Source organism: Orycteropus afer, unplaced genomic scaffold, assembly GCF_000298275.1.
Source record: "Orycteropus afer afer isolate SDZICR_OR568_19922 unplaced genomic scaffold, OryAfe1.0 scaffold00064, whole genome shotgun sequence".
Classification (NCBI taxonomy): Eukaryota; Metazoa; Chordata; class Mammalia; order Tubulidentata; family Orycteropodidae; genus Orycteropus; species Orycteropus afer.
In genome coordinates, this window is record NW_006921651.1 from 217,006 (window position 1) to 236,812 (window position 19,807).

Sequence of the window (19,807 nt, forward strand, 5' to 3'; positions counted from 1 at the left end):
GTCAAGTCTGACTCATAGCAACCCTATAGGACAGAGTAGAACTGCCCTATAGAATTTTCAAAGCCATAAATCTTTACAGAAACAGACTGCACATCCTTTCTTCTGTTGAGCAGCTGGTGGTTTCAAACCATATACCTTTTGCTTAGCAGTCACATGCTTAACTACTGTGCCACCAGGGCTCCTATCTGACTCCAAAAATATCTATATTGTGCTTCCACTTACAATACAAAATTCAACAAATATTTTTTGCCATTCCTTTTGAATATTCAGCCCAGCTACCCAGAGCTCCTCACATTGCTCTTGACTTAGTCCTGCCATTTTTCCATGCCTTTCTCACTGTGACTAGTAGGTAAACAGTAAGTCTGTTATTTTGTTAATGCCTGCTAGCAAATATGACAAAATAGTAGTAGCAAAACGTTTCCAAAAGGAAACTTCTGGAGTTGGTTCTCACTGATCTCACTTCTTCTTGCATGGATTCTTTCAGATAAGTTGGGTTAGTCAAGGAGATATAATGAATTTTACTTACTGCAACATGGAATACCAAGTTCCCCTTGCATAGTTTTAGCTGGGGCACATCTTGGGCACATCTTAGCATTTTTACTAAAACACTAGTATGTCTAATTAGAATCTAATGTTTTGTTGAACCCTTTCTATACACCAGCAAGCACTTTAAATAAGTTATCTAATCCTTCTAATAGGAGCTCTGGTAGCGTAGGCCCTAAGGCACTTGACTGCTAACCAGAAGGAAGGTTGAGCAATCTACTTTTGTAGTGATACTGCCTCGGAAACCCAAGGAGGGGTCGCTATGAGTCGGGTCTGACTCAACGGCACATAACGACAACAATCCTTCTAATATCATATGAGGTTGGTCCTATGATCTTCTTAATTATTTAAGGAAACTGATGCACAGAGGCAGTCAGTAACTTCTCTATGGTCAAGCTGTAGCATACGCTGTGTGGAGAACACCTTCAGAAATAAGATATTAATTCTCCCAGCTATTGAGAGTTTTGGTGGTTGATTGCTCTCAACTGAGTTTTTCTTTGAGTACTGCCCTCAGAATAGGACCTACCTAGTCCAAAACCACGTGCCCTACTCAGGAGCAGTCTTTGTCCAATACCTTATTGATATGGGATACAAAAGTCTGGTGGACTTACCTTAAGGGTACAACTGGGATTATCCATCCTAGCTCCCAAATTCCCAGTAGAATTGGCTAAGGCCTTTGTTGCAAATGCATCATGGTTCAACTTATTCTTTTGCCCAATTCTACTGCCTTCACAACCAATGGGTGTGGCCCCTGGGGGCACTGCCTAATTGATTGCATGTACAGAAATATCCTTCTTAAAGTCTATTTCTGAAGAATCAACCTACAGAAATTGGTACCAGAAGTAGCCCAAAAACAAGGACTATGAAATGGGATTTTAAAGCTGTGTTACACACCTGGCTAGCATGAACTCTGGTGATAGGTGGAGCAATGATCACTTCTCTGGTAGCATAGTGGCTAAGACACTTGCCTGCTAACCAGACGGCTGGCGGTTCAAACCCACCAGCCACTCCTCGGAAGGAAGGTTGGGCAATCCTACTTCCATAGTGATACTGCCTCAGAAATCCAAGGAGGGGTCGCTATGAGTCGGGTTTGACTCAATGGCACATAACAACAACAACAACAACAGCATAACACAGTGGTATAATTAACTTTCAAAGTAGTGAACTGAAACAGGAAACTGGTGGAAGGGAGTGCATGGGTTAGAAGCAGTATAAGAAGTTCTGGTAAACATTCATTATAATGACAAATTAATCAGAGGGGGGATTTTCAGTGCCCATCAGCAGTAGTGAACATCCAGTGAGATTCAACTCCAAAATTCTTCCTTAACGTTCCCATTGAGACTTTATCCTGATGCACATTTATATATCATAGACTGGATCTCACATGGCTTTCGCCAAGAGCTTAAGGAAAAGATCACAAAACCATGACCTTCTTTAAGACTCAAGATCCGGGCTGTATTATTGTTATTTTAATTGATTTCTTTCCATTACAGTATTCATTTTCTCTCTCCCTCTCCTATAACTTTGTAAGTATTAATATTTTAGAACATGAAATGTGGTTCTTTTTCTCCTCTTCAACCATTCCCCTGCTCCTGCTCATCTGTATTTCCTAAGGAGGAATTGCTACTGAGAGCAGAGCTAGAAGATGGGGTTTCCTAGTTTTGATTTACCCACTCCTTCAATCATGGGCTCTTGATGGGAACCCTGTCTGGTTTGGAGACTGCAGGTTCTTGACACAGTTTATGAAATACCAGAAAAGAAGCATAGAAATAGAAGAATTATTTCACCAAATAAGAAAACTCTCTGGTTATTATATTTTTAAGCGATACGTTTTTTCATTACAGATTCAATTTCCCTCTCTACTTACGCCCACCTCCTGCTCACATATGTATAACTCTTTCTTTCTCCTATTATTACCCTTGCTCCCAAATAATAGTTTTAAAAGATGTTCATAGAAACATGTTCAAATGTCAAGAAACCCACAAGCCAGGAATATTTAGCTTATTTCTCTTTGCTTGGAGGCCGACTTAGTTATCTAATACTGCTGTAACAGAAATACCACAAGTGGATGGCTTTGACAAACAGTAATTATTTCAAAATTTGGTAGGCTGAAAGTCTTGAATTCAGAGTCCTGGCTCTAGGGGAAGGCTTTCTTTCCGTCTGTCTTGGAGTAGTGTGCTTATGTCTTCAGCTTCTGCTTCCTGGTTCCTTGGAGATCTCCATGTGTCTTTGCATCTATCTTATCCCATCTCTACTTCTTTTGCTTGTTTAACTTCTTTTTATATCTCAAAAGAAATTGATTTAAGACACACCCCACACTAATCTTGTCTCATTAACATAACAAAGTCAACCCATTCCCAAAAGAGATTATAACCATAGGCATAGAGGTTAGTATTTACAACACATATGTCGAGAGGACATAATTCAGTCCATAACAGGCATAACACAATTATCAATTTACTACAGTTAATGGATGATTCTTCCCACAGAGGAGAAGGTGGTAGTGAAAATTCTTAGCTAGAACAGTTTTTTACAAGATGGAACGTGTCTTACTGAAGCCCAAAACACACTGAATATCCCCCATGTTAATCTGTCATGGGTAAATGATGTAGGAAGAGGCTAAGTCAGATCTGTTTGAGCTCAAAGCTCATGGTCTCTCCCAGAATATCAGCCTGGCCACTAGCTTCTAACTCACTGAAAATATAGCTCATAGTTGTTTGTTCTCACTGTTATGTCCCCAGCACCTAACACCGAGCCTGACATCAAGGACACTTTCAATAGATAGCTGGTCAATGAGAGTGTTTCTGTATATGAGTCATCTCCTGAGGAGGATGCAGTGACACACTTGAAAATCCTTCCTCATATTTCAGGGAGCTCTGGTGGCATAGTGCCTAAGGCATGTGACTGCTGTCCAGAACGCTGGTGGTTCAAACTCACCAACACTCCTTGAAAGGAAGGTTGGTTAGGAAATCAGACCACAGAGATAGAAAGTGACTTATCCAAATTCTCATAGATGATTAATGATTGAAACAGAATCTGAGCCCAGGTTTCTCAACTTTTTTCAGAAATATTTTCCTTTGGCAATTGAAGATGATCAGTGATGGGTAGCGTTTCAACAAATGCCATATTGACATTAAATATATTTAGCCAAACCTATGGCAGAGACACCAACCAATCAGAATAACTGCTGGCCAATACTCGATGCTGTTCTGAACAAGAACACCAACCCCACATTGTAAGATATGCATCTATAATCTGTTCTCTTTACATCCTCTTAGCCTTTTATGCTACATTTGTCAGGATTTGTTATCCTCACTCTCTTCCATTCTCTACTCTCCATGTAATCAAGTATAAACTTTTACTAATTGTCATCAAGTCAGTTTCTGCTCCTGGTGATCCCCTCCGCATGTGTCAAAGTTTTCTTTCTTTTCTGTTTTGTCTTTTTTAAGTTTTCATGATTTTTTTTTGCCAAGTTGTTTTTAGTTTTTCAACTTTTTATTGTGATGTGAGTGAAAGTTTACAGAGCAATTGATTTTCCACTCATCACTCCATACATGTTTTGTTTTGCAACATTGATTGCAGTCACTACAATGTAAGAGCACTCTTTCTACTTCCTTCCCATGTTTCCTATTTTCATTTGTTCTTATAGGTTCACCTTATAGGTCTGTCTGTTGTTTGACTGAAGTTGAGCCACATGGTTGAGTTCAGTTCTAGACTTGAAGGATGACTAAGTACCACAGTCTATGGGGTTCCCCTAGACTCTACCAACCAGGAAACCAGGTCTTTTTTTATGAATTTGAGTTTTATTCCACATCTTTCTCCCATTCTATCCAGGATCTTCTGTTGTGATCTCTTTCAGAGCATCAGTGCTGGTAGTCCGGTAGCATCTAGTTCTTCTGGTCTTAGGACAGCAGAAGTTTACATGGTCCGTTAGTTCTTTGGACTATTTGTTTCCATGCATCCTTGATTTTCTTCTCTCTTCTTTGCTACTGACAAAGAGAGACCACTCTTCTCTGCTTCTGACAAAGAGCATTTCAGATGACCACACACTAGCACGTAAGACCCCAGTCACTATTCACCACAATAGGGTGTAGAACAATGTCGTTGTGAACTATGTATGGCAATTGAGTTGTCTGTCCTCCAAGACTGTGGCCATAATCCCCCAAGCCTGGTGATTATCTGTAGGTATTTGGTTATGGCTAAGAAGTTTTCATAACTTTGCCCCCAATTGCTCTGTTATCTGCATGGATATATTTATAATGTATACAAATATGTATGTAGAAATATCCTCTGCTGTACCAATATATAGGGAGCTCTGGTGGCATAGTGTCTAAGGGATTTTACTGCTAACCAGAAGGCTGGAGGCACAAACCCACCAGCCACTCCTCAGAAGAAAGACTGGGCAATCTACTTCTGCGGTGATTCCACCTCAGAAACCCAAGGAGGGGTCACTGTGAGTTGGACCAACTCAAGAGCAGTGAGGTGTTTTTTTTTTTTTTCCCTTGTTGGTACCAATATATAAGGTATTCTGATGTCATAGTGCATAAGACATTTGACTGTTAATCACAAGGTTGTTTGTTCAAACCCACTAACTGCTCCATGGAAGGAAGAAGGAGCAATCCACTTCCATAAAGATTTACCACCTTGGAAACCCGATGGGGGTTGCTATGAGTCAGAATCAACTCAATGACAGTGAGTTTGTTTTTTTTGGTATGAATATAGTTCCCTTTGCCTACACATACTTCTTTAGCTTGCCTGTCTGTCTGTGTATCCATTCATAGCTTATTGTTTGTTATTACTGATATTACAGGGTTGTGTATGTAATATTTACCTTTGTTGTCCATAACTCTTGTGCATGCCTCTGTATCTTTCTTTGCCTTAGTGATATTGTGTTGATCAGCCTTTTATTGTATATTGCCTTTCCCTTCATCCAAATTAATATATGTCTCTTATCTAGTGAAAGGAACTGTGGTAGCACAGTGTCTAAGGCATCTGACTGCTAACCAGAAGGTTGGTGGTTCAAACCCACCAGCCACTCCACAGATGCAAGACTGGACAATATACTTCCGTAAAGATTTACTGCCTCAGAAATCCAATCAAGATTGGATCTATGAGTTGGATTCGACTCAATGGCAGTAGTTTTTTTTTTTTTTTTTTCTTATAATCTAGTTAAGGAGCTCTAGTGGCATAGTGCTTAGTGCATTGGACTGCTAACCTAAGGGTTGGTGGTTCAAACCTACCAGCTACTCTGCAAAAGGAAGACCGGGCAATCTACACCTGCAAAGATTTACTGTCTCGGAAACCCAAAGGGGGTCACCATGAGTCAGAATTGAGTTGATGGCAACGAGTTTGGTTTTTGGTATTATCTAGTTAGTGATTTTTCCTCCCCTCTTTTCCTCTCCCATCTCTGGTAATTATAAAAGAATATTTCTCTCTGTGTGTAAAACTTTCCCTGACTTTTTATAATAATGTCCTTTTGTGATTGACTTATTTCACTCAGCATAATATCTTCCAGGTTTATTCACTTTATGAAGTATTTCATAGGTTCTTAATTATTCTTTAACATTACATAGTATTCCATTGTAAACCCAAGGAGGGGTCACTATGAGTTGGGTCCAACTCGACGGCACATAACAACAACACAACAACAGTATTCCATTGTGTGTGTGTGGTATAGTTTGTTTATCCATTCATCTGTTGAGAGGCATTAATGTTGTTTCCATCTCTTTGCTATTGTGAATAAAGTTGCTATGAAGATGGATGTGCATGTATCTATTGGTGTCCTGGGTCTTATTTTTCTAGGACATATGTCTAGTAGTGGGATTGCTGGATCAAATGGCTTTTCTATTTCCAACTTTTTAAGGAAGTGCCATATCATTTTCCATAGTGGCCGCTCCATTTTAGAATTCTGCCAGGAGCATGTGAGAGTTCCATTCACTCCACACCCTTGTTAGCATTTCTTATTTTCTGTGTTATTGAATGTTGCTACATTACTGGGGTAAGATGATTTCTTATTATTGTTTTGATTTGTATCTCTCTTATAGCTAATGATAATGACAATTTCTTTATGTGTTTCTTGGTGACCTAAATGTCTCTTTTGGTGAAGTATCTGTTCATGTCCCCCGCCCATTGTTTTAACTGCATTGTTTGTCTTTCTGTTGTTGAAATGTTGAAGCTTTCTATAAATTTTAGAGAGCAGACCTTTGTCAGATATGTTATTGCCAAATGTTTTTTTCCTAATCTATAAGTTCTATTTTTGCTCTTTTGGCAAAGTCTTTTTTTTTTTTTTTTTTAATGTTAAAGGATTTATCTTCTAATTCACTAATCCCATCCTCTATTGATTTAGTTGTAGTCTTTCATACTTCAAATGTGTTATTGATTTCTCATATTTTAGTGTTAATCTGGGTTTATAATTGCTGTTTTTTATATGGTTTCTAATTGTCTATTTATTTTCTCATTTTTGCTCTTGTATTGCTTTCTTGAATTCTTTTAGGGTAGTGCCTGTCTTTTCTTTGATTTTGTTTGCCATTTACATGGTAGGTCAGAGGACCCTATATATAAATCTCTTAAATTTGTTAACAGATAGTTCCATTACCTATTCTTCTTCAAGGAGGTTTCCTTTATCTTTTTTTTTTTTTTTTTACTTGATCAGTTATTTGTCCCCTCTTGTTTCCTTGTTTGGTTTGAAATTGTCTTTGAGACATTTTGGAGTTGTATTTATTTGTGGATTATATGTCAGCTTGTTTGACTCTGGCTTTTTTTACTTTTGCTTTGTTTTGCTATATCCAGGCTGGCAAGGTGGACATGTTACTTTGGTCATTAGTTTATCAGCATGAAGGTACTCCCACTTGTCTCCACATGGATAGAGTAACTGGTGGAAATTTGAATGTGGGTCTATTTTCAGGTTATGAAGAGTAGCTGTGGGCAGGTGAGCAGGTGTTGTCCACCATCTGTCATTGATCCATTGGTGTAGGAGCAGGTGTTAGCACTTGTCTGTTGTGTGAGACAGAAGGTAGTAGGTGTGGTAGGTGTGGCTGATTTGTGGTGAAACAATTCCTGCCTCATGCCAGATGAGGCAGAGAGGGGTGAGGAAAAAGGGAGCATGAGAAAAAAATGTATAAAAATGAAGGAAGAAGCAAAATATAAACAAGTGAAAATGAAGTGGTAAAAAGAAGGAAAAAAAGGTTGTGTGGCAAAGGTCTCCCACACCTCTAAGCAGTGGGCACATGGCTCCTTACCCACTGGGATGTGCACAGCCAGCCACAGTGGCAGCAGACAGGTGTCACACAATCCATGGGAGTGCATGCCACAGAGGTGACAGGAGACCTGCATGTAGTCTGCATATGCATGCACCCCGCCCATGAATGCGACAGCAATCTGTGCATGCTTACACTCCCACACACAGAGGCAGTAGGTGCTGGGTTGGCAGTCCATCCATGTGCACACCCCTGAATGTAAAGAGGTAGGCACCCGACGGGTGGTTTCCCATGTACACATCCCTGACTACAGATGCAGCAGGGGACCAGGACACAGTCAACACTTGCCTGTGACTTGATCACTAAAGTCTGTGCATTGGCATGCCCCTTATAGTGAAAGTGGCAAGTACCTGGCATGTGGTCTGCATGTGTGTGCACTTCTGACAGCAAAGGTTGCAGGTGTCCATCATTCTGTCCATGATAGTTTGCCCTGACAATCACATAGGTTCTGGCTGTGCAGAGAATAATCTGCAATCACATGGCTCAGTCTGCTGGGAGCATAGTGCAGAGAGTGACTGTTGAGGGGGAAGTCATTTGTGGGATCTAGGTGGGTGAGAGGTGACAGATGGGGTATCCCTGGCTACCATGTTGGTGGGGGCAGAGGGGACACCTCATTTCTGGTCACTGAGAAGGTGGGGGGTAGGGCAGTGAGAGAAAGCACATCTCTGCTTGCCCTTCACTGGCTTGAGCCCGGCACATTTCTGGGTGACTACAGCCAATTATCTTGTTTCTGCCCCAACTCAATCAAGAGTAGGTCACCTGGAGTCCAGTATCTCCACCCAATGCCTCACAGCCTTTCCTCTCCTCAGGAGCCCTCAACCCAAACAACTAAGGCCCACTATTGATGAGTAGTTTCATCACCATTTATTGTCCCTCTGCCCACTCTGCAGTAATTCATGTCACTGGAACTCTCACCAATTTCCCTGAACTTTCTTCTTAGATCTGGCTCATATTTGGTGTCTCTGTCTTAATAGGGATTCCTCAAAGTCGACTTCTTTTCACCTGTGTATGTTGCCTTCTGTGTCTCAAAATGACCACTCTGTGTGGAACCCCTGCTTCAACTCTCTTCTCAATCACTATTTTTGTTCTGTTTCTTTTTCCATTTGACATTAAGTCTAATGCTTTATCCTTTCATTTGATGCTCAGATTTTGAGGATTATCATCTATATCTGTTTCACTAGTTTTTTGGGGTCTTTGTTTCACTTATTTTTTCCACTTTCACCCAGAGAGATTGAGTGAAGTGTGTCACCAAGATGCCATCTTCCTCTGTAGGGTTTTCAATGACTGCTTTTTCAGAAGTAGATCACCAACACTTTCTTCCCAGGTGCCTCTGCGTAGGTTCAGACATCTCAACCTTTGGGTAAGCAGCTGAGTGTGTTAACTGTATAACCTATAGACTACCGATCAAGTAGAAAGATTGTAACGAAATGATGTATGGGAAGAAAAAAGGCACTTTCATGTGACTAATGATATTCTGGGCCAAGGATTGAATCTGGAGGGGACTATTGTATATGGAGATGAGAAAGTTTACCTTTAAGCAGGCTGAGAGTGACAGTGAAGTTTCTGATGGTGCCATGATGCGGGGGAGGCAATCTGAAGCTAACTGGCACACTTTATCTGTTGCAGAGTATCTTAACATCCATGCATCCTGGGAAATTGACATTTTCACAATATGTTGGGGTACGAAGGATGGATATGAATATCTTTCCTGCCAGGTCTGTACTTTGGCTCTTTTCTAATAGGACAAAGAAGTGGGTGCTCTCATTGGGGACTGCAAAGATTTTTAATATCATGGGACATTAAGTTTATCTTGTTCTCCAAACATACCATATGCAAAATAGCAATAATTTTCCATGAGAAGTAGTAGAGCACAGAGTGAGTTAAACAGATTGCAAAGGACATAAAATTAAATCAATCAATTTCTGTCTAATTCACTCTGACTCACTTCTCATAGATAGAGTCCTCGTGAGTGAGAACAAGAGATGGAAGCCATTCTCCTGACCCTGACCAAGGGTGGACTTTGGAAGTGAAATCTCAGTGTGTACATAAACAGACTTCACCACAGGAGTACTGCACAGATGGCTACACACCTCAAAATTGAATGTTGCAAGCACCTTACTGGGAAGGTGCTCCAAGGGCTTCATGTCATTGAAGTATGAAATCTCATCAATGTGGAAAAATTAAATATAAGAGCAAATGCTTAATCCCTTACCTTGTCACATGAATATCTCCCTCCACATTTAAGAGAGAGCTGATTATAGGTTGGGATTTGATTGTCTTGTTACACATCAAGACACAAGAAAGTAGAAGAAAGCTCAAGATTAAACTGACACGAAGAGAAGGGAAGTGCTCCCCTTAAATAGCTGGCTCCCTAACATTCAAAATGCTTTGAATATCTGAATGAAAGTTCTGTTAACATAAAAGCAGTGACCTATGGTACAGTTGTCAGGAGTGTTTGGGGCCCAGTGGTTGCTAATTCAACTCTTGCCAAACTTGCTGTTGTTGTTAGGTGCTGTTGAGTCAACTGTGACTCATAGTGACCCTACGTACAACAGAATGAAACACTGCCCAGTCCTGTGCCAGCCTCACAGATCTTTCTCTACCTGAACCCATCATTGCAGCCACTGTGTCCATCCACTTCATTGAGGGCCTTTTCTTTTTTTACTCACCCTCCACTCTACCAAGCATGATATCCTTCTCCAGGGAATGGTGCCTTCTGACAACATGAATGAAGTAGGTGAAACGAAGTGTGGCCATTCTTGCTTCTAAGGAGCATTCTGGCTGCACAACTTCTAGAACAAATTTGTTCATTCCTCTGGCAGTCCATGGTACTTTCTGTGTTCACCAACACACCACAACTCAAAAGGATCAATTCTTCTTTGATTTTCCTTATTCATTGACCAGCTTTCACATGCATATGAGGCTACTAAAAATACCATGGCTTGGGTTAGGCACAACTTCGTCTTCAAAGAGACATCTTTGCTCTTCAGTTAAAGTTCTAACCTACTTTAAGGAGAACTCCTTGAAGTCTAGTAACAAATGGGTCACTCCTTATGGGTTCAGTGTTTCTTTTGACTAGTGGGAATACATTCTGAGTCCTAAAAGACCATGACCACATTGTGAACTCAGTCCATATTTGAATAGTTTTTCTGATAAAAATTTGTTGGATAGAATTATATATTTTTTTCTCATAAATGATATAATTTCAAGCCAACATGCTGATGAGTTGGAATATCAAAAATACAAAATTTAGCCTTTGGAATGTACTGTGAGAAATCACGTTCTCTGGTTCTTCTTCAAAGTAGGAATCCAGTTTACAGGAACTTCAGGGATACTTGTTGTTGTTGTTGTTATGTGCCGTCGAGTCAAACCTGACTCATAGCGACCCCTCTTTGGGTTTCCGAGGCAGTATCACTACGGAAGTAGATTGGCCTATCTTGTAGCCTTCCCTGTTTTTGGTTTGTTCATTGGCCAAAATACAAATGACTCCCTAATCATATCATTTATTTTTAAAGCCAGACTCTTAAAGGCTCCTTCTCAGGATGTTTAGATGGTACACTGCTGATATCAGAGATGGCCAATGATGTGAAGTCAAGAGAGTAGTATTAGTAAATATTAACAAATATTTACTAAGGGGCTACTATGTGTGTCTCTACCATGCATATAAAATGAATATGAAAAATCAAGATCCTAAACGTCAGTCCTGTTTATTCAAAACTAGTCATCCTTAACCTCCACCTATTGCATATGGATTAACAGGATTCACATGTAAGCTAACAACAGTTCTTCTGGCCTCTCAGGTCCACTGTGAGGATCTGATGTATTATATGTGTCAACAAACTTTGTGAAGCATAAGGTATTAAGCAAATGCAAAGGGAAAAGAGAGAAAGCTGTTTTGAAAAATTAAAAATCTCATTTTAAGGTCCTCCAGAGGAAGCCATATCCAGGAAATGATTAACACACATGCCTAATATTGGCATACTAATGAATTATCACTAATGAGAAGTTGGGTAATGAAATGCCTTGTTGGCCTCATTTTGGACCTGGCTTTAAACTAAATCCAAAAGATATATCAAAACCTCTCCAATTCCCATACTCCTTAACTATTATTTTTCTAATCCTTTCTTTTACCTCTGCAAACATGTCTCAGATTTTCAAATACGCAGTCCAGACCACAGAGTAGGTTATTGTAAGCATTTCTGAAATATCTGAGAGTATGAACAAATGAATGTGTACATAAATGATTTGTAAGCTGAATGAGTTTGCCATTGAAGCAATGAACAGTTCATGATGAATTGAGGTTTTTAGTAATTTCTGTAGAGAGGAAGCATTGAGTCATACAGTTGCAAGTAATAAGAAACGCTATTTTTTTTTTTTTTTCTCTCTCCATTCCATGGTTGGAAACAGAAAACATGAGTTGTAGGTGAAACTAGTCTGAAATTCTGACCTGCCCACAAATGAACATTTTTATCTCTATTCCATCAACTACAGCAGAGAGAAAAGTTTACTTTTATAAAGAACTCCTTGCTCCCTCTGCTGGTCACTTGGCATACACAACATACAGTGGAAGCCTCATTGTAGTTTACAATGGTATGGAAATGAAAGTCACATTGGGCCGTTGGGATGCAGAATCTATTTGGCTGAAATGAAATGAGAGACTTTTACCTGCTGCAATAAAATAATGGCAGAAAACAATAACATGAAAATAATAATGACTAATATTTGTTAGGACTAACTTAATCATTGTTCAATCTCATAACCAAAAAATAGATGTAATTTTTGCCTAGCATCAATTTTAGCACCATCATCTTCAAAAGAAGGATTTTATTTTAATCTTGAAGTGAAGATTAGGGTATAAACACATCCTAAAATTTATATAGGGAATTCTCAGGCTAAAAGTCAAGCTATAGCTATAAATAGTGGTCTTATTTAATTGGAGTTTTTATTTGTTTTATGTAGTCAGAGGATCTTATAGACCAACCTTTCATTTTAAGAGCCCAAGCTGATGTTAAACTTGGTGCTTCAGTGTAAAGACCTCCTAGTTCTCAAAGCACACCTTCGAAAACTTCCTAGATGGACCTCAGTGTGAAGGAACATTTTGCTGTTTGTGTTTTGTTTTCCACTTACTTTTTCTTTTTTCCTCCAAAATACAAAATGCTTTGGCAGGATCTAGTGGAATCGTGTTAATAAATTTATGATGCAGAAATATCCCATTGTATAAATATTTTTGAAAAAGTATCTGCAGTTAAGAAAACTGTAGAGAGTTTGAAAGATAACAGATTTGAGAATCAGGTCAATGTAGATTTGATTCTTCTGAGATATTTATAACATAGAGTGGTATTGAAAAGACTGGAGAGAGTGGTGCCTTACTCAGTTGCTGCCATATAGCAGATATATCATTTGGGGATGAATTAGAGGAGACACACACATACAGAGTATATATAACCTCTATATGTTTATAGCATACATATGACATATATGTATGAATTTATATATGGATGTTGCCATGGAGTCAGCTGTAACTCGTAGAGATCCCATGAGCATCAGAGTAGGACTGCTTCCCAGGGTTTCAGTGACTGGTCTTTGAGAAGTAGATTATGGGACCTTTTCTCCTGGGCAGCTCTGGGTGGACTCAAACCTGCAACTTTTTGGTTAGCATTCATGTTTACACCACCCAGTGGTCTCTCTCTTTCTTATGCTTGTATTTGTACATATCCATGTATGTGTGTTTATGGAAATGTGTGTGTGTGTGTATGTGTGTATAGGTTTGCACAGAGCTTTGACTAGAAGCAATGGTGGGAGCTGGTTAAGTTGTCTCTGTAAGGCTGTATTGCTGGAACCTGAAGATAGGAAAGGAAGATGGATATAAAGTGGGGGAGAACAAGAGCATCAACGAGCAAAAACTGACCTCATGAGGACAGACTGAAACCCATGTCCGTTATTATTGGCCTTGGTGGTGTGGATGTTTTGCAGAAGACAGGACCATTTGTCACTGAACTAAGTATACATACATACATGTGACCCAGGAGTAAGAGAACCTAAAGGGAGATCCAAGAGAAGGTTGAGAATTTTGGGGCCCAGCCGCTGCAGATAAACAACACTGTGTACAAACAAACAAAATGGTTGCTTCTCTACAACTTACGCCCCCAAACCTCATACGAGAATCTCTTTTTTTGCCCCTCCCCAATCCAGAAACATATAGCCAAGAGGATTCTGGAAGATGTAGTTCAGCCTGGCCAAGCTGACACAAAACCTTCAGAGTAGAAACTGCTAACTGATAGCTATTGGTATTTGTGCATTATCCATGATACCCCCTCCTTTAAAAGAGAAAATACCTACAGCTGACATTAGTTATTCAGGGAGACTTATTAAGAATGTATTAATGCAGGAAATAAGATATATTCATGATAAATAACACAATGTACAGTAGCCTATAAGTCCCAAATATGGGTGGCAAATAGGTTTCATCTTGAATTCTGTTGCCAATTAATCGATGAGGCTGGAGAGACATTGTGGGTTGAGAAGTGTTCTAAATTGTACGCATTCAACAAATTTTTATTCAGTGTCAACTACATGCATGACACCATCCTAAATGGTGGGGATATAGCGATGAGTGAAATAGTGAAAAATCGCGGCCTCCTTCCTACCCAAGAAAGACAGTCTATAAGCAGATAAATAATCATGATATACAGCATGATACACATGTTTTAGCTCAGCAGAAAGAATGCTATGATCCATTAGTGATGTCTGGAGTTGAGAATGGTATCTCACACACATGGTTTAGGTCAGAGGCAAGACAGTGATGCTACTTGGGGTGTTCAGAAAAGCTTCATATGACAGACAGTGTTTGTCCATTGAAATCCAACCCATCTTTCAAGTCTCAATTCAAAGATTCTTTGCTTCATCTGGAAATCCCTGCTGTGAGATGTAAATGTGGTATTTTGCTATTGCGGTGTGTTAGAATGGCTGAAGAGGGGGTACATACAGGACAGATGTAGGAAGTACAACTGAAAGGAAGACTAGGCTAGAATGTAAGCCCTATTACATAACATTTGTTTTTCTAAGTTGTATGGTATAGATTTTTCCAGAAGTTCATGAAGCCAGTGGTGATATGACTCATGTTGGAGTCCAATCTCCCTTGTCCATGTGCAGTTGGTTGTGAAGATGAAAATCAATAAGTCAATAAAAGTGGCTCTTGTTAAAATGAAATTGGAATGATTGATTTTCCTCTGGAACATTTAGATTCCAGAAATCTGTGGGCCTCATTATGGAAAGAGAAATATTTACTCTTCACTTAAAGTTTTATAGCATAGAAAGAAGCAGATAAAACCCAAATATCACTGGGGAAGAAATGTAAGAAAACCTAATCTTTATGTGGCAATTTAAGGTAATAATGTGGCCCATAAAGAAGGGTTAATATGCCCTGACTGCTCTGGGAACAAATTTCATCATTAAAATAAAAGCCCAAATGCTAGTAAACATGGGTAGTGGGGTCAGTTTTCACTTGTGATTTAATGCGAACCAAAAATCCCAAACCCATTGCTGTTGAGTTAATTCCAATTCATAGTGACCCAAAGGAACAAACTGCCTAGCAGGGTTTCCAAAGCTGTAGATCTTTATGGAAGCAGACTGTCACATCTTTCTCCCATGGGGTAGCTGATGGATTGGAACAACCCACTTTTTGGTTAGCAGCTGAGTACATTAACAACTGTGTTACCAAGGCTCGCTAAGATTTAATACAATAGTCCTTAAGAGAAAGTTCAGTGGGTTTTCCCCCACTGTCTACCCAAGTGGGTTCTACTTTGAGAAGTAAAAAATTGTTTTTATGACAGTAAATATGCCAGAATGTTTGATGGAGAGGTGTATGTGGAGCAGAGGTGTGAGATGTTGACAGATAGTCCTTCAAGTCACCATATAGCATGCAAGAATTATCTGAGTGATGTAATATGTGATGCAAGAGCTCCTATTAATAAAACACAAATACGAAATACAAATGTCATCATTAGCAAAAATAAGAAGTATAATTCAGAGCCAGTGATTTCCAAGAAAGATCCTCATTGAATGGAATGGAACAAATTTGGAGGTGTTAACAGCCAACTTAGACTGGCTGGGAGGGAAGGTAAAGTGAAACACTTCAAGTGATATAGGAATTTAAAGCTCCCAAGTCCTTTTAGGTTGAAATTCTAATCTCCCAAACTTGAGAGCCAATATGTATATTTCAGCAGATACTATTTCTATGTTGTTGTTCATTGCTGTCAAATCAGTTCCAATCCATGATGACCCCATGTGTACAGAGCTGAACTGCTGCTTCTGGAAGGAGACCACCAGGCCTGTCTTCCAAGATTTTTATGTGAAATCATACATTTTCCAGTCTATGGTGATGACTCTACATAGCATTCTCCCATCAATCCATCTTTTGTAGTCTCAGATGTAACACCGGGCTTCAGAGTCAGTCACAAATATGTGGACTGCTCTGGTCCAAACAGACGTGATTCTTCAGAGCCTCTGATTTCTGCTTGAGAGGATCTTTCAAGTCCTACTTATTCTGATGCATTCTTCAATTAGTCTGAAAGATATTTTGACAAGACTTTCAGAAAAGATAAATTACATATTCTCTGACCCAGATGTACATATCATTTTACTGTTGAACAGGATATCTCAATTAATTTTCTGATTAAGTTGTGGGTGGGAAAATAGAATTCAGACATACGGTATCAGATGAGAGTCTCCTGATTGGTGGGAACATCTGGTACTTTTGTCTATTCAGTGTCCATTCTGCCTTTGGATATCAGTGCCTAAATTTTCTTTAGGGAACCCATTCTCTCTTCACATGGGCCAAACCATTCCTTGCCTTCAGACAGCAACACCATGTAGGTTTGGCCATTCAAAATACCACGTCCTCTTGACCACAGTGATTATTGTATGAATAGGCACGTGGCCTCAAGCTACTCGTGCATTGTTTTCCCAAAGTTCCGCCATGAAGTGCCCTCTTTCCACTGGATTGCAAAGTAGAGTGGACATAAGTTTGGAGCTCTTTTGGCCACATTGCCTGTTTGAAAATGAAGCTAACACGTAGGAAAAGATAATTAACAAGTGGAGAAAAACAGTTATTGAAACACCAGTTAAGAATTTGAATGAAACTTGTGAGTTGAACAAGTTTCTTTAGCTTAAATTAGTCTAGATGATTTTAGTTGCCACTAACAGAAACTTAACTAATACATATGTAAATAAAGTGATTTTTCAAATTGAATAATAATCTTTCAAAAATAGAGCAGAAAGTGACATAATCCAATCTCATTTATAAATGAATAGTTTGAGATGCAAAAAGTTAACTTAACTGACTTATCCCAAGCCTATAAAAGCTAATATTATAGCCAAGAATAGAACTCACTTTTTTGGCACACAACTGTTCAAAATCTGGGAAAAACATTATTTTGGGTAGATTCTAGCACAGATGTCACCTGAATGTTTGGTCCTAAGACTGTTGTAAATACAAAACTCTGTAAGGTTATGTATGCATCATTTCTAAAAGTGTGAAAAGTTTCTTTGAACATGAAAATGTGCTTTTCACATTTTATCTCAGAACTTCATTAAAAACTGAAGCATTTTGTGGCACTTTTCACAGAAGAATAATACAATTCATGGACACTAATTCAAACAATAATGATTAAATTAAGTTACTCCTCACATCAACATCCCACTCACAACCAATGAGCTGCCCACAACTTTCTTGAAATGCTGTTAATTCCACAGTACAATATGAGTGAATCATCATACTTCACAGCCAAAGATAATTGCAGTCATTTAAAAAATGAAAGATACTGTCAAACTGAAAATTTCAGATATCTAAAGTGTTGAATCTATTTCTTTTTGATTAATGGGATACTCAGAATCTGTATCATAACTACAATCAAAAATGTTAAAAGAGAGAATGATCAATTTGAACTTTCTGTGCAATTTAGAAATCAAATATAATAATAAGTATTATTGGAATTCACTGAAGTTATTGATACATAGCTATTAATACTTGATGAATTTAGAATGTAACTTCTTGTCATGACACAGTGAACACTTTCTATTACTTTTATCTCTTTGTTATGGTTGTTATATGTTGTTGAATTGTCTCCTACCCATAGCAACCCTATATACAAAAGAAGGAAACACTACCCGATCCTGTGCCAGCTACACAATCCTTGCTATACCTGAATCCATCTCATTGATGGCCTCCTTCTTTCTCGTTGACCCTCCACCTTACCAAGCATGATATCCTTCTCCAGGGAATGGTCCCTTCTGATGACATGACCAAAGTAGGTGAGACGAAGTCTGGTCATCCTTGCTTCCAAGGAGCATTTCAACTGCACTTCTTCCAGGATAGATTTATTAGTTCTTTTGGCAGTCCGTGGGACTTTCAGTATTCTTCACCAACACCACAACTCAAAAGCATCAACTCTTCTTCAGTCTTCCTTATCTATCTCTTTAGGTGATTGTAAAACCTCAAACAATAGGTATAGTATATGTGCACAATTCTTTCTGCCATTTTACAGATTGAAAAATCAAGTTATTTCTATAACATAAAATTTAAAAAATGACAACAGTAACCTTCAAAAATAACAAAGTTCCAATATAAATGGATAAATAATAATGATGAATAATTCATACTGTTTTATGATGCATTTCTGAAAGAACCTAAAGATTTCAATTTTTAAAAGAAAAGAATGAACAGGCAATACAAGGAAATACAAATGAATAGGTATTGGAAAAACATTCAAATTAACTAGTAGTCAAAAAAAGACAAAGTAAAACAATATATTGTGCTTCTTTTACAAGTTGAGCCAAGATAGTAAAAGTGAAAAATACTTTAGACCAGTAAGAATTCAAGTGAAATAATTAGTGGGACAAATTCACCAATTTGTTTTCTGTCCTCCAAGAATTGCTCACAATTTCTGCTTCACTGGTGGTGTCTTCCCCAACCTTGCATCTGTGGTGTTAGCTGAATTCTTGAAAACTATCTTCTTTTCCTGTCACTATAAGTGGCTTGGGTTGGGGAAACAAAAGCACATACAGACAGTGTAAAGGAGTTCTGGTGGTATAGTGGCCAAGGTATTTGGCTGCTAACCAAAAGGTTGGCAGTTTGAACCTTCCAGCTGCTTCTTTGGAGAAAGATGAGGAAGTCTATTTCCATAAAGATTTGCATCCTTGGAAATCCTATGGGGGCAGGTCTAGTCTGTCTAGTCTGTGCTATGTTGTTGTGTTGTGGTTGTTATGTGCTGTCGAGTCAGCCCTGACTCATAGCAACCCCTCCTTGGGTTTCCGAGGCAGTATCACTACAGGAGTAGATTGCCCCATCTTCCTTCCGAAGAGTGACTGGTGGGTTTGAACCGCCAGCCTTCTGGTTAGCAGTCAAGTGCCTTAGGCACTAAGCTACCAGAGCTCCCAGTCTGTGCTATAGGGCGCTATAAATAGGAATCGTCTTGATGGGTTTGGTTTTGGCGTGCTCCATCTGTCAACCTCCATTTTAATGAATATCCATATTGCTGTTGTTGTTAGGTGCCATCAGGTTGGCTCCGACTCGTAGCGATCCTTTGCGCAATAGAACAAAACACTGCCTGGTCCTGCACCATCATCACAATTCTTGCCTTTCTGGAGCCCATTGTTGCAGCCATGTGCAGCATCTCACTGAGGCTCTTCCCAATTTTTGCTGATCCTCTACTTTCCCAAGCATGATGTCCTTCTCCAGGAAATGGTTCTTTCTGATGACATGACCAAAGTAGGTGACCTTTTTCACTTCCATGGAGTATTCTGACCGTACTTCTTTCAAGACTGATTTGTTAATTCTTCTGGTAGTCCATGGTATTTTCAGTATGCTTCACCAACACCACAATTGAAAGGCATTAACTTTTCTCTGGTCTTCCTTTTTCATTGTCCAGCTTTCAAATGCATATAAAGTGATTGAAATTACCATGGCTTGGGTAATTTCATCTTCAAACTGATGTCTTTTTTTTTTTTTT